Below are 15,765 nucleotides of genomic sequence, written 5' to 3'. Positions count from 1 at the left end.
TTAAATCACGAAGAAAAAAAAAAAAAAACTGATGATTATACGAACAAAGTTACAGCCACGAAGGAAAATTGAAACCCTGGAGATGCTAAGTAGTACTTTCGTGTTGAACATTCTTGGTAGCAGGACGGGAAAGTTCTTAGCATCTCCAGTGTGTCAATTTTCCTTCGTGGCTGTAACTTTGTTCATACGTACATATATATACACAGTACATACATACATACATGCAAAGTAACAAGTAACAAAGGTCTGGCTAAATAAAATTGTAAAAAGGAGATTATGCAGTGGGCCCCATCACATCAATTATGTGCTCGTAACACCCCCCCCCCCCCATCTCCACCCCCCCCCCCACGGCGGGAGGGAGAGAAATAGGTCAAGTGATGGGAGCCGTTATTTTTTTTTTTTTATGCACTACGCACTAGAGTACATGGATTTTGGGAACAATGTGTTTATCTCTTTTGACTTAGAATATCAGGCATATACATAAATATATACACATATTTACATATTTATACATGTAAATAAATTCTTCTGTTAAAACAGGATATACGTCTCGAGTATAAAAGGCCCATTAAGACACTCTGGTTTAAAGATAAGGACTATATTTCGGTAGACTGACTTCCACCCTTATCAAGAAGTACTTAATAAGGGTGGAAGTTAGTCCACCGAAATATTTAAATCAGTGTTTTAATGGGTCTTTTATACTTGAGATTTGTATACATATATAGGCGCGTATACATATATATATATGCGTGTGCGCCTCATATGTCAGGTGAAATAAATAAAGGGGAACACTTTGCCCTGAGGATCTATGCACTCTGTTAGTACACAAATGCATTAAGAAAAAAAAAAAAAAAAAAAAAACAACGACTCCCTTCATGTTCGATGACCCTTACAAAAAAAACTCTTCACTTGACCTATTTTCTTCCACGAGATGACCCCTCCTACCGTTAGAGATGGAGGGGGTAAGGGGAGAACGAGCACTTAACTGATCATGTGCCCTCTGCATAACCTTTTTTTTTTTTTTTTACCATTTTCATTCCCCTGGCCTTTGTTATTTTATTAACTAAACAGTATTCTGTTGATCTTGCAGTGTGGTCATCGCCTCTGCTCTAGAGGGATGTAAGATCTCTCTCTCTCTCTCTCTCTCTCTCTCTCTCTCTCTCTCTCTCTCTCTCTCTCTCTCTCTCTCTCTCTCTCTCTCTCCAAGCGCAATCTTCAAGGAAGGCCATATTCCCATCAGGTGGGGATTTCTGGAAATCTGACTTCGACGAAGCTCTCTCGCCCTCATCTTCCAAAAACGTACATCTTCGCAGGGGGAAGATTCCAAGAGGAGCGCGCAAATTCTCTCTCTCTCTCTCTCTCTCTCTCTCTCTCTCTCTCTCTCTCTCTCTCTCTCTCGTCAAGTGACGAAGAATAAACACACCCTTGACCCACTTTATTCGAAAAGGACCTTTAATTCACAATGACGCAAATGATTCATAGCTCTCTCTCTCTCTCTCTCTCTCTCTCTCTCTCTCTCTCTCTCTCTCTCTCTCTCTCTCTCTCATTTGAAAGATGGAATCCTCCGATTGCATATCGTTTGCGATTATTTGGGTCGGTCATAAAAAAAAAATAAATCGAGAAATGTGGGTTGGAGAAATGATTCTTTACAAGGTACAGAATTATTCTTTTATCCACAGTGAAAGTTCACTGTGTTAGATAACCCAATATATAATCAAGAATAATACTAAATGTCAAAAGGGGAGAGAGAGAGAGAGAGAGAGAGAGAGGAGAGAGAGAGAGAGAGAGAGAGAGAGAGTGCTGCAGTGTGCAGCTGGTAATGTGAGGTCACAAAACTGACCAGTGTTATTGAAAATAAACAAAACGTGTTTTCGGTCAAATGAATAATTGCAGTGCAATTTTTCCACTGCTTTGGAATGTCCCAGGTTAGCAAACTCCTTCGGGACATTCACAAGTAGTGGAAAAATTACACTGCAAATGTGCATTTTGCCGAAAACACGTTTTGTTTAATTTCAGTAACGCTGGTCAGGTTGTCCCAGTTTTGACATATATATATTTCTTGGTTAAACTACTTTGATGACGATATAATAATAATAATAATAATAATAATAATAATAATAATAATAATAATAAACACATACCTTCTTGCAGGGACAAATCTGCTTTTGAAGATTTGTCCTGTTTGGTCTCAACGACAAAAAAAAAAGGGGGATGGGGTGGGGTGGGGGGGGGAATTATAACAAATAACAGAAAAAAATAAAAAGTGAAACAGTATTCCTTCACTTGATAATGTCTTTCATACATGATATGGAGGAAACATTGTACCAAAATTCCACAAGACAGGTTCCCGCTATAATATATATATATAATATATATATATATATATATATATATATATATATATATATATTATTATATATATATAGATATAGAGAGAGACGAGAGAGAGAAGACGATGGGGGGGCGGGGGGGGGGAGATGAGAGAGAGAGAGAGAGAGAGAGTTACAAAGATTAGGATGTCTCAAAGAATTGTTCGTCCATCCGAGGAGACATCGTGTGCTCACTTATCTGTAGGAGCAGGTTTTAATGTTCATTCACAGTGGCCCAATGAGTGTATCTAGCTTTCTTTTAAACTCTTCCACACAGTTGCTGTTTACAACTTCTGGTGGCAGTTTATTCGTCTTGTGTATGTGAAGAAGTTCCCGCAGTGGGATGTGTTGTATCTCTTCAGTTCAGGTTTCCATCCATTATTTCTTGTCTGGTTTTCGTTTAATGTAAATAGGTTACTGTCTTTTTGTAACAAATGGAAGACAGCCAGAAGGATACTCAACATTCCCAAATTCCTTCTCCCAAGGCCAACGTTTCGGGACTGTAATCCCCTTTATAATCGAGGATAAAATAACATAAATATCAACACGAGGACATAACATGTTGTAACGTTATAGCGATAATGTTAAGGACACAGACCATTACAAATTCAAGGTTTAAATGTTTTAAAAGATCATACAAATCCCATAATAAAATACTGATGTTCTTACGCTAAAATAATGAACACAAAAATATATATTTAAAGTTAGACTAGGGCACTGAATATACCGATATATGATAAAACATTTAGACTGCAATGTTAGACATTGAACTAAAACAGTCATAAAATACTGAGAAAAAAAAATTTAGCAGAAGAGCTCCTTCCATCAAAGTTGAAGCAAGAGATTGGTACAATACAGATACAAAGACAATTTCAGTTTAGGTTACTTTCACACACAACAGCAAATAACACGTGGGAAATAACATAAAAATAGTATTTTTTTTTTTTACTTTATTCTTACGTAGTAAGTTCGAGCTTGTTTTAATTAACGGATGTGTATCACTAATTGTACTACTTAGTAATAGTGATCCGTAACGATGATATTCGCAGTTGCAATGTCAATTTTATGCTTAGAATCATATCAATTTTTCTAATCATGGTTCCCGAGAGACTGGATAAGGAAAGTATTGCGCCTACGCGGAATTAAATATTCAGAGAGAGAGAGAGAGAGAGAGAGAGAGAGAGAGAGAGAGAGAGAGAGAGAGAGAGAGAGAGAGAGAGAGAGAGAGAATTATTTCTTAGTATTTTTCTAACTACAGCGCTCTGACTGATTAATACATTAGCGGGTATTGATGTTATCCAAAGTGTCAAGCAACTTTACGGTATTTAAATAGAGATTAATAATAATGATAATAATAATAATTGGGAAGTGGCTCCTCTTTCCGACATAGTTTTCTTGATGCTTCTCCAGATTCTATAAATTTCTGATGTAACTTTCAGTTTCTGAGAAAAATATGTCTAAATACCGGCATCTACAGACATTATAATATTAAGCGAGAGATTTCTTCGCATATTATAAAAAGATTTAGTGCAGCAGGAATTTTATGACCTGCTAAACGCGTCGCCTACTCCAAGGTGCTATAGTACATTCACATCAACCGACGCTCCAGATTGGCTGTTGATAAGCCAATCACAGGGCTGGAACCTCTCAGTCTCTCGAGAGAGTTCACATAGGCAAGATGTATGTTTCACCTCTCCTAAGGGATGCTTTTGACAGAAGAATCCCTCAGGAGAGGTGGAATATACATCCTGCCTATGTGCGAGAGAGAGACTGAGAGTTTCCAGCCCTGTAATTGGCTTATCAACCAATCGGGAGCGTCGAAAGGGACGGGCCTAGACATCAGATACACGGTTGAGGTGAATCTACTTTGGTACTAAACATGGCGAAAGCTCGATGGGGCGCCATTTTTAGTACTAACCCCCTGGGGATCAACGTATTATATACACCTATTTCTATATTATGCGGTCCACCAATAGCAGCGTTGACACGTCTCCCATCTTGCCAAAGGAGGTATTTAATCCTAATGCAAAAAGGTACATTTTCAGGATTAACCTCCTTGAGGTTAAAGTTAATCCGGAGAATGGACATGTAGTACGAGCGTACTGTCCAGCTATTTGCTTTTATTCACAATGTCTTCGTTTTTAAAGTAATATATGCCATGTGTATGTATGCTTAAGTTTAACGTATTTACTTATACAAATATATATGTATATATATATATATATAATGTATATAAATGTGTATATATAACCCTAATTAAATTTTGCATCAAGCAACTCGAAAAATGTATAGGAAGACCCAAGTGGTATAATGTTTTGATCCCCGAATTTTGCTTTTGTACCGACAAGTGGAGGGAGGTGACAGACAATAGAGGCAAATCCTCTTATTACCTTGGCCACGGTGTGACCCTTAGTGGTCACTTATCATTCATACACGAGGAAATGGCAGCGCCGCTCAAAAATTTTGCCAAATCTACTAAATTGTCACCCTATTTCCTGAAAAGTTTGAATGAGTTTAAGAAAATATGGCAGCACTGCTAATCACCCTCGAGTCTCAACCTTTTGCAGCCAGAGTATAGTACTAAACACGGCGTCCCAAGGAGCTTCCACCATGTTTAGTACTAACCAAGGCCTATGGTACTAGCACCTCGGTGTAGGTGACGCGTAGATGACAAGCCAGATTGACACATCCCTAGCAACAACAACAGCATAACACGATGTTCAAAACAGTGTTAACCCTGACATAAGACTGGGAAACATGAGGAAACATGAGTCACCGCGTTTACAGTAGGACACATGTGCCGCGACCTAAAAGAAGTTAATCATTTGTATACAGGTGTGCAAGGCGACCCCAGAAGTTGAAACTTAAATGCGCATACGCCGACCCAGTGACGGATGAAACAGCTCAGAGAACTGCCAGGCCGGATGAAAGAAGAGGACGAAAACTTGCAATATTCTTATTATTACTATTCGGTGCAAACATATAAAGGCCCAATTGTTATTCAAAATAAGATAAGTAGCTTCAACGAAATTCTGCTGGTTTGTTACAACTACTTTCGCTACTTCTGCTGCAGTAATTACTATCACTACGAATACCACTAATATTGCAGCTACCAATTTTAATAATATATACCATTTACAGCCACTCTGTTACTTATAATAAACGTTAAAACACGTAACAGTCATTACTGTTTACACAAGTGTTTATATTTATTTATTTACCTACATAAATTTCTGGCATAATGCCAAGCACTGAGGCAACTAAGGCCATTCAGCGCTGAAACGGAAATTAACAATAAAAGGTTTGAAAGTTGTTACAGGAGAAAAACCTCAGAGCAGTTGCACTATGAATCAATTATTAGGAGAGGGTGGACGGTAAGATGGAAGAAAGAGAATATGAACGGAGGTACAGTAAAAGGAATGAAGGTAGTTCCAGCTGGGGGCCGAAGGGACGGACGCTGCAAAGAACCTTAAGTAATGCCTACATTGCACTGAATGAGGTGCACTGCCGGCACTATCCCCCTACGAGGACAAGTTTTTATGCTAACAACAACCATTTACAACATCAAAAATGACAAAGTTATTACTTCTTGTACTCTTAAGGCCAGAAGTTGTTAAAAACAACAACAACACAGCATCTCCCTTATGCTATCAAGATAACTAAATGCCACGGAAATGGAATGGAATACAGAGTTTAGGGCAAAGCCAAAGCACTGGGACCTATGAGGTCATTCAGCACTGGAAAAGAAATTGAGAGAGTAGGTATAGGTCTGAAGGGTGTTACAGGAGGAAAACCTGACAGCTGCAATATGAAATAATTGTTAGGAGGGGGTGAAGAGTCAGATGGAAGGAAGAGAATATGAACGTAGGCACAGCAAAAGGAATGAAAAGGGTTATAGCTAAGCGCCGAAGGGACGCTGCAAAGAACTTTAGTCATGTCTACATTGCACCCCGTGAGGTACACTGACAGCACTAACCCTTAAGGGGATTTATGCTACGATAAGAGAATAGGAGTAATTCATCACTGAACAGGTGAAGCATGAAAAATAGCAACGTGAGCGAAACACTAAGATGAAAAGGAAGGGATTTAACGTAAGAGAAAATTAGACAGTAAGACGGGATTATTTAGCTACTTTTCATTTATGGAAGTAAAGTGTGGATGTTGAATGCAATAGAAACCAACATTTCCCTGTTACATGTGTAAGAAAGATTAGAAAACGTGTAAGCTTAGTATTTAATGTTATATACATATTAAATATTATGTGTATATATATATATATGTATGTATATATATATGTATATATATATATGTATATATATGTGTGTATGTATATTATATATATATATATATATATATATATATATATATATACACACATATATATTCTATCCAAAATGTGTGGTGCTGTATATTAAATCCATCTTTATAAGATTACAATAAAAAATGTACTCGGGTAACCATGTGGTAGATTCAGTAGTTCTAATCCTTGCACTAATTAAACAACATCACAGACAACTAAATACACCTGCTAAACGAATGATGCTCCGTAACCCAAATGTAAATGATGTTGGTCACCATCTCTCTTGAATTTACGCAAGCAACCTCATTTCTCTACCCTGACACAGAACATATATTACTGGCAAAGACAAAACGATACAAACTGAACAACAGCGTCGGCCAAATTCAAATCCGGCACCGTATATCACTGAATACCAATTACACTCCCTTTACGTCAGCGCACATAGTATCTCAGGGTCCGGGTTCGATTTCCCGCTCTGCCAACACAAAACCAAAAGAATTTCTTTCTGGTGATACACATTCGGATCCCACAATAAGCTGTAGGTCCCGTTGCTAAGTAAGCGATTGGTTCCTATAGCCAGGAGAGCTATTAATCAGCTCAGTGGTCTCGTAAAACTAAGGTATACTTAAATACTTACAAAGTTTCAGTCAAAGGAAATGATCATTGTGAATTCAAGCCAATGCACAGTGAATCAGGATGTGGTAAGGGACCCAAAGAGCACGTTCATTTCTTCCATGATCTGTCTATACTCTATTTTTTTCCATCTGTCCACCTGCCTGTGGTGTTTGCGCATGGTAGCACTGCATCCCGGGCTTTAGATAGTTACGCTATGTGTAAGTTGTAGGTAAATAAAAGGATATCTGATTTTATATTTGCAACTGAAAAGTGTTTTAATAATTTACTGTATGTGAATTACACCGTTAATATTCGAAATAGGATATTGTTATTATTGTTGAATGTAAGCTAACTATCTAAAGCCCGGGACGCAGTGTTACCATACGCAAACACCACAGGCGGGTGGACAGATGAAAAAAAAAAAAAAACGAGTATAGTGAAGTTGTCCAATGATGGAAATCTTAATAGTTTACAGCTAGTATATAGGAATATCCCAATTTTGAATGTGTAAACTTAACGTTCCCAAGCATAGGAATATTTGCAGTACGAGTGTTAGGGCTGATGCCAAGCGCAAGGACCTATGAGGTCATTCACCGCTGACAGGAAAATTGCGAGAAAAGGAGGTTTCAAAGGTATAACAGGAGGCAAACCTAACAGCTGCACAATGAAACAATAGTTAGGAGAGGGTGGAAAGTCAGATGGAAGGAAGGGAGTATGAACGGAGGTACAGTAAAAAAAAAAAAAAAAAAAAAAAAAAAAAAAAAAAAAAAAGGGCTCCAGCTAAGGGCCGAAGGGACGCTACAAAGAACCTGATGGCACTACCTCCCCCTACAGGGGTTCCCACGTTGATATAAGAGATGAGAATGGTAACTCAATGTCTAGGATATAAAAGACATTGTTGTTCATTCCCTCCAAAACATTGCCCCGTCACCTGTGACTCTCAAAAGTGAGCTCTGAAATAGCTAATGAACTAAAAGAAGTCAGCACGTATAGGTCTCCGTCCATATTTCCATAAAACCAAATTAAAATCTCGCGAAACCATCTTCCTCATCTGTGCACCATGGATGCCAACCCCTCTAACCCTATGCACCTACAGAAGACAAGAAATCACCCTACATAACTGGAAATTAGCCAACATTCTGAGGTTATGATAATAAGAAATAATACTAATAAAGATGTTGATCAATACAGGCATTGCTACAATTACCCTACACTTAAAAATATTGTTCTAAGGTCTATAATATTTGGTCAAATTACCCTACGTGTAGGGCAATTACCCTGAGGTTGGCAACACTGAACAGAAAATAAAATTTGGGCAAAAACTTCACTTTGCATCAGAAAGTTCCTTTTACGTCAGTTTCATTAGGCCTAACTAAGCCTTTCAACTATGTTTGGCTATGCAGGTCAACCGAATTCCATTCCTGAAGCTAAAACTTGTTTTGAAAAATCGTAAATAATAACATGACTTTTTCTATACTCTGTTTTTTTCCATCTGTCCATTCGGCTGTGGTGTTTTTGTATGGTAACATTGCGTCCCGGGCTTTAGATAGTTACATTCAGCTTACATTCAACGATTACAATAATATCCTAATTCTAATATTGACGGTGTAATTCGCATACAGTAAATTATTAAAACACTTTTCAGTTGGAAATGTACACCCAGATATCCTTTTATTTACCTAAAACTTACACATAGCGTAACTATCTAAAGCCCGGGCCGCATCTGACTCCATCTTAGTTCAGCTGGAACATGATTTAAGACTGAAATAAATTTGAACTAATAATTAATCGACAGCAGGACGAAATCAATAAGCTTAGTATGTTGAAAACATTAGTGCGCGCTCTCTCTCTCTCTCTCTGATACAGCAAATCTCGAACGTGTACGGCGCTGTAAAACGCAAATTACAAAAACATTCACATAATAAATTACCTAAGTACGCAAAGGTGACCTTCGCTAGGGAAGGAGAAAGTCGCCGCTATTACACGTGGCCGTTAACCCCGAATAATAAAGAACAGCACCATTTTAGAATTGTATTAGTGAGCCAATTCTCATCTGCAGAAACCTAGACTCACTCTGTTGTGAAGTTTACTGTTTTTTTTTGGGTGTCTGTTGTGAACTTGTAATTGTAATTTTTTTTTATTAAATTCAAAAGTAGAATTATATATATAATATATATATATTATATATATATATATATATATAATATATATATAATAGCTATATATACATTATATATATAGCTATATATACATATATATATATATATATATATATATACATATATATATATATATATATATATATATATATATATATATATATATATATATATATATCAAGCCCAACATTCTAACATTTCCTTTAACAGGGAGTGGCTCCAGAGGACAAGCTCCAAGGTAGTCTTTGCTAAATTCATATAACTGCTGAATCATGGATGAACCACAGAGCAGAGAACTTCCACAACATTGGCTATTTCATACTCCACAGCTTACCGGCTTTTCCTAGGCATCTTCTTCTCCCCACTCACACCATTCTTTCTTCACCACCTTAAAACACTAGCTAATCCAACCCCTTATCTTTGCCAATCTTTTTAGTCGCCCCCTATTCTCTCTCCCTCTCTCTCTCTCTCTCTCTCTCTCTCTCTCTCTCTCTCTCTCTCTCGTAAAATCAGGAGTTCCAGGCCTATATTCGACTTCAGCGGCAAATTTGACGCTCACTCATTGGCCTAAGCTCGCTAACCATTTTCACGATGCTTTCTACGAGATTTAAAGGAATATTTCGGTTTTGGTCACCTTCCATGAAAACAAAGCACAAAATCACACACATGCACACTTATGTATATAAAGCATAATTCCCGATGGATGGCTCGACTGTTCTATATAAACGTTAATACGACGGTGTTCCTTAAACGTGAGCGTTGCACCAAAGGGGTCAAGTTTAACATTTGTACTGTAACTATAATATCTAATATACCTATAATTAACCTAAGTGTCTGGTTGCAGTTTTACTTCGGTATAAGCTGAAACATAGGATTAGTCTCGCAAGATGATAATTAATCATAACGATGCTCGTTTTTTTTCTTCACAAACTCAAATCTTCCGTAATGGTTGATCTAACATAGACGAAAAAAAAAAACGAGAATCAACCAATCATTTTCTGAATGGATTGATTACTCAACCTGACCAAGGTATGCCAAAGTTTTGAAACATCACAAGAATATGCGACAAGTTATAAAACGTCTACATCATCTCACGCTCTCTCAGTAATACTGAATTTCACAGCATCCTCACGCTTCTTCGCCCGACTTACCTCACACTCGCCGTTACTGCTGCACAAACTTCTCCAGTGAAGAAGAAAATCCTTCGCTAACGACACTCGCTGACAGATTTCTCTCTCTCTCTCTTTATAGTCAGCCAAGCACTCGACAGGGACGAGAGAGGCGGACGGCAGCAAAAAAACCTTTCTTTCTTCTTGGAATAACGTCGTCAAGACGATTCCCAATCTGTGGGTAATAACAAAACAGCCGGAAGGTACGAAGACTGCTGTTGAGTTCTTTGCCTCTTGTCACGACTTACAAACTCACGTGTTTACAAACGGTGCTGCTCCTTAACCGTTAAAAATAACATGAAACAATCGAAGAAGCACTGCAGGTGGAGGGAACATTTACTAACCTCGCTAGGTTAAAATTATCAGAATCGTTTAATATATATATATATATATATATAAATCTAATCAAAGTTGCCAACAAATGCCGTGGCAACGAGCGAAAACGTGTCGGCGCGGGGAGCGGACCGGCGACACAACCTCTTGCTATCGTGGTACAACTCGCACTGACTTGGCCGACTTAATTCGGCGTTCGGGAAAGATAACGCAACCACCGCACCGGCGTCTTCAGGGGGACTCACGTGAACGCAGGTGCCCTGCATCTTACGTACGCATCAGTGGCCTTTCGGTTTTGGTGTCCTTGTTGTGGGTTTAATAAGATTTGTTTCGTTCACGTAACGAATTAAAAGAAAAGGCATTAGTCCTGGATGGCTAATTTGATGCTGAAGACTGGCTAACGTTACTCCAAATTGACGTGAGCAGCATTTAGCAGGCAGCGAGAGGAGAGTGTTGAAATGTATACTGACCACTGATTTCACTGATACGTTTTGTAACTATTAAATACTACAACACATTTTAATATGGAAGTATCGTCCACCTGCGACATAAGGACCACGAACTATCAGTTAGTGGTTTCTTGATGAATTTTCGAGTAGGTGGCTGAAACTAGTACAAACTGTAGGTAAAGTAACTTGTATTTTCTTAATATTTTCTCTTTGACTATACTCAATGATCCAATCTCCTGACTAGTTATTATTTTGATAAAAACAAATGTATCAGGGCTAAATAGTAAATAGGATTTTCATATCATACCAAACACACCAGGGGCGTCATCTGGTCTCTAAAAGTAGGGGAGGGGTGACATTCTGAAAACTATACTTTTGATATTGGCGAAGGAAGCGAGCCTACGCGGAAATGTTTTGAAGAAATGAACGTGATCTGGTGTATCTTAATATCAGATAAATATGAATATATGAATTATATTAAGTTAAAATTATGACTGATTTATTTTTTCAATTATTAATATTAGTCAGCCAAGTTTATAAATCCACAATTTACAGATTGGCTAAAATACGGTACTACCGCGCGTCTTCTGTGACCATAGATATAGAGAGGGCCTCTCTACATCTACGTATATATCTGTGACATCCTCAATATACAGTTCCACTTAACTCGTACAGGCTATGATCAGTATTTAATATTACAAACATTACAAATAAAAGTCTTTTACTCCAGTGTGAGTTTTAATATCTAAGATTAGGGATTGTAGCAAAAGACGTAGTAATTTTACCAAGTGAATGACAAGAATGATAATTATAATGTACTACGCACGAATCTAATGAAAAATTAGATAATCTAATTCTTTATATTTTAATATTTTATACTTGTGTTGAGTAAATGTTTTAATATGTTCCCACCACTCATGAATGGAATGTGGAGGGATATGTCACCACCCCCGTCCCCCCCAGATGACGTCCATGAGACACACTACGAGTAAGTATTCTAGTTTTTAGTTGGTTATTTCTACACTAATCACAAATCTCATTATTTGCTCAGCTATCAGAGAAATGTAACAATTTTAAGTCCTGTATATTCCCGCCAAAATGTTAATCTTTGGTGCAAATTGGCAACCGACCGAGAAAACGTTAGTCAGGCTCATCGATTAAAAGTTATTCTTGTCGTTCTTGAACGGAACCATTCATTCCTCTCATTACACTATCTCTGGCTTCTTTCGTGTAGGCTAATAACGCTTAAACGGAGATTCAGCAATGATATAAAGTGTTTTCATGTGTGGAAGACTTTGTGGCTGGAAGCGTTGATGTAGTACTACACTGTATAACGTATGTAAAATTATCCGCACCAACAGTGCAGTATATCATTTGGTAACTTGACTCGGTCTATCCAGATTCCGGTTAATTTCTGCACGTAATAGCTGGAGAATATGTTAAAATGAAGCAAACAGGTAATCAGCGTTTTCCTCGAACAACGAATGAATAAATAAATTGTTTAGCTTAAAATACAAGAAAACGGACAGGTTATAAATTATGGATAAGTATAGGCCTGAAAAAGCATCAGCTTGGTTTCCTCTCTAGACACTTGCCTAGAGCCATCAAAGCACTAACATGCAGTGAGAAAAAAGAAAACAAAGAAACCACAGAGGCAACATACCAGAGCATAATGCGTCAGTATAAATCAATAACTCCTTGTTGGTCTAATTGGAAGCCACAGGGAAGAATGCTAAGGAATTTTGCAACCATTTTTTTGAAAGTATTGATTAATCCAGCTGTTAGCTATTTATTGACAACTCAATAAAAGAGACAGATGATAACTAAAATTATTTTTTGTTCTATGCCCGTGACTTGAAAACTCCATAAGCTGTGGATTTCTGCATCTGGTTGTTATTGAAAGAACATGAGACTACCAACTGCTTTCCAAAAATACACGTTGAGAACCATAATACCAGAAACCCTTTGGAGTCAACTTTTCTTTAAGGGAAATGCGAATGCACAAGTTCGAATAGATAAATTTTAATACAATCACCTGATTATATTTATATATTCTTTGCAGCTGTTGTAACTGATTCAACGAAAGGAATATTGATAAAAGGATACACTCAAAAAACAAATATCAACGATAAAGCTTAAAGAATGCACTGCATATTTTAATTTGAGATTCAGATTAACATGAGTGTAAGAAATATAGGCCTACGATAACAACTGAGATTTTTCTGGTCTGTGTTATTTTTAAAGGCAGAATGGCTTTTCTGATTTAAACAAAAAAGTCGTATCCTTCAAATTTTACCATTTCCTATTCTGATCTTTTGTAGTAGGTAGGCGTAGTAGTCTTAGTATTATAGCTGGTTCACTTAAGGTAGATTCTTGGGTGAGCCCTCTGCCTGCGAGACGTTTGTTTGGCGGCCGCTGATTGGCTGGGAGCTCCCTACCTCCCGGTACCAGCCAATCAGCGGCCGCCAAACAAACGTCTCGTAAACATAGGGCTCATCCAAGAGTCTACCTTAAGTGAACCAACTATAGTAGTAGATTAACCATGCTTGCATTAGAAAGGGGGTAGTGCCGACAGTGCACCTCATGCTGCGTACTGTGGGCATTACTGAAGGTTCTTTGCAGCGTCCCTTCGGCCAATAGCTGCAACCCCTTTCGTTCCTTTTACTGTACCTCCTTACATATTCTCTGTCCTCCATCGTACTTTCCACTCCCTCTTAACAATTGATTCAGAGTGCAACTGCGAGGTTTCTCCTGTCACACCTTTCAAACCCTTTTCTGTCAATTTCCACTTCAGTGTTAAATGACCTCATAGGTCCCAGTGTTTGGCCTTTGGCCTAAATTCTACATTCAGGTAAAAAAATTCATTTGAAAGCTGAAAAGATAAAGGGGAATCATATGATCTCTGGGACCACTTAGGCCTACAATAGGAATGCTAGACGCAATACAAGAAAGGACTGCCACACCATGAGATTCTTAGAAGCCTCAGTTAGGAAGACAAGGAATATTGTAGGGGAATGGAGTCACCTTTATTTATTTATTTTATTTTATTTTTTTTTTTTTTGCTCTATCACAGTCCTCCAATTCGACTGGGTGGTATTTATAGTGTGGGGTTCCGGGTTGCATCCTGCCTCCTTAGGAGTCCATCACTTTTCTTACTGTGTGCCGTTTCTAGGATCACAATCTTCTGCATGAGGCCCGGAGCTACTTCAGCCTCTAGTTTTTCTAGATTCCTTTTCAGGGATCTTGGGATCGTGCCTAGTGCTCCTATGATTATGGGTAAGATTTCCACTGGCATATCCCATATCCTTCTTATTTCTATTTTCAGATCTTGATACTTATCCATTTTTTCCCTCTTTTTCTCTTCAACTCTGGTGTCCCATGGTATTGCGACATCAATGAGTGATACTTTCTTCTTGACTTTGTCAATCAACGTCACGTCTGGTCTGTTTGCACGTATCACCCTATCCGTCCTGATACCATAGTCCCAGAGGATCTTTGCCTGATTGTTTTCTATCACCCCCTCAGGTTGGTGCTCGTACCACTTATTACTGCAAGGTGTCTGATGTTTCTTGCACAGGCTCCAGAGGAGGGCTTTTGCCACTGAATCATGCCTCTTTTTGTACTGGTTCTGTGCAAGTGCCGGGCATTCGCTTGCTATGTGGTTTATGGTTTCATTTTTCGTATTGCACTTCCTACATATGGGAGAGATGTTTTTATTTCCTATCTTCGTTCTTTGGAACATATCTGGTTCTTAGGGTCTGATCTTGTGCCGCTGTTATCATTCCTTCAGTTTCCTTCTTTAGCTCTCCCCTCTGTAGCCATTGCCAATTGTCATTGCTGGCTAGTTCTTTAGTCTGTCTCATGTATTGTCCGTGCATTGGTTTGTTGTGCCAGTCCTCTGTTCTGTTTGTCATTCTCCTGTCTCTGTATATTTGTGGGTCTTCGTCTACTTTTATTAGTCCTTCTTCCCATGCACTCTTTAGCCACTCGTCTTCACTGGTGAAATTTCAGATATTGCCCCAGTGCTCTGTTCTCGGTGTTGACGCATTCCTCTATACTTAGTAGTCCTCTCCCTCCTTCCTTTCGTGTTATGTATAGTCTGTCCGTATTTGCTCTTGGGTGTAGTGCTTTGTGTATTGTCATATGTTTCTTGGTTTTCTGATCTATGCTGCGGAGTTTTGCCTTCGTCCATTCCACTATTCCTGCGCTGTATCTGATTACTGGCACTGCCCATATGTTTATGGCTTTTATCATATTTCCGGCGTTGAGTTTTGACTTGAGTATCGCCTTGAGTCTCTGCATATATTCTTTCCTGATCGTGTCCTTCATCTCTTGGTGTTTTATATCCCCTCCTTCCATTATTCCCATGTA

At 38.3% G+C, this 15,765-nt stretch overlaps 1 protein-coding gene across 4 annotated transcripts in view; it reads right to left on the bottom strand.

Annotated features, from left to right (window-relative positions):
• LOC135209245 (band 3 anion transport protein-like) overlaps positions 1–11,117 on the bottom strand; it is a 396,919-nt gene extending 385,802 nt beyond the window's left edge. For 2 of the 4 annotated variants that reach the window (XM_064241942.1, XM_064241941.1), the window contains exon 1: positions 10,595–11,116. The gene's annotated coding sequence lies outside the window, so the exon portion shown is untranslated. Of the gene's footprint in view, positions 1–10,594 lie in introns of all 4 variants that reach the window. The other 2 variants (XM_064241945.1, XM_064241944.1) reach the window with 2 other exon arrangements.
• Between the last annotated feature and the right edge of the window lie 4,648 nt (positions 11,118–15,765).

This window comes from Macrobrachium nipponense, chromosome 37 (genome assembly GCF_015104395.2).
Source record: "Macrobrachium nipponense isolate FS-2020 chromosome 37, ASM1510439v2, whole genome shotgun sequence".
NCBI classification, from domain to species: Eukaryota; Metazoa; Arthropoda; class Malacostraca; order Decapoda; family Palaemonidae; genus Macrobrachium; species Macrobrachium nipponense.
This window is presented reverse-complemented; position numbering and strand designations above follow the sequence as displayed.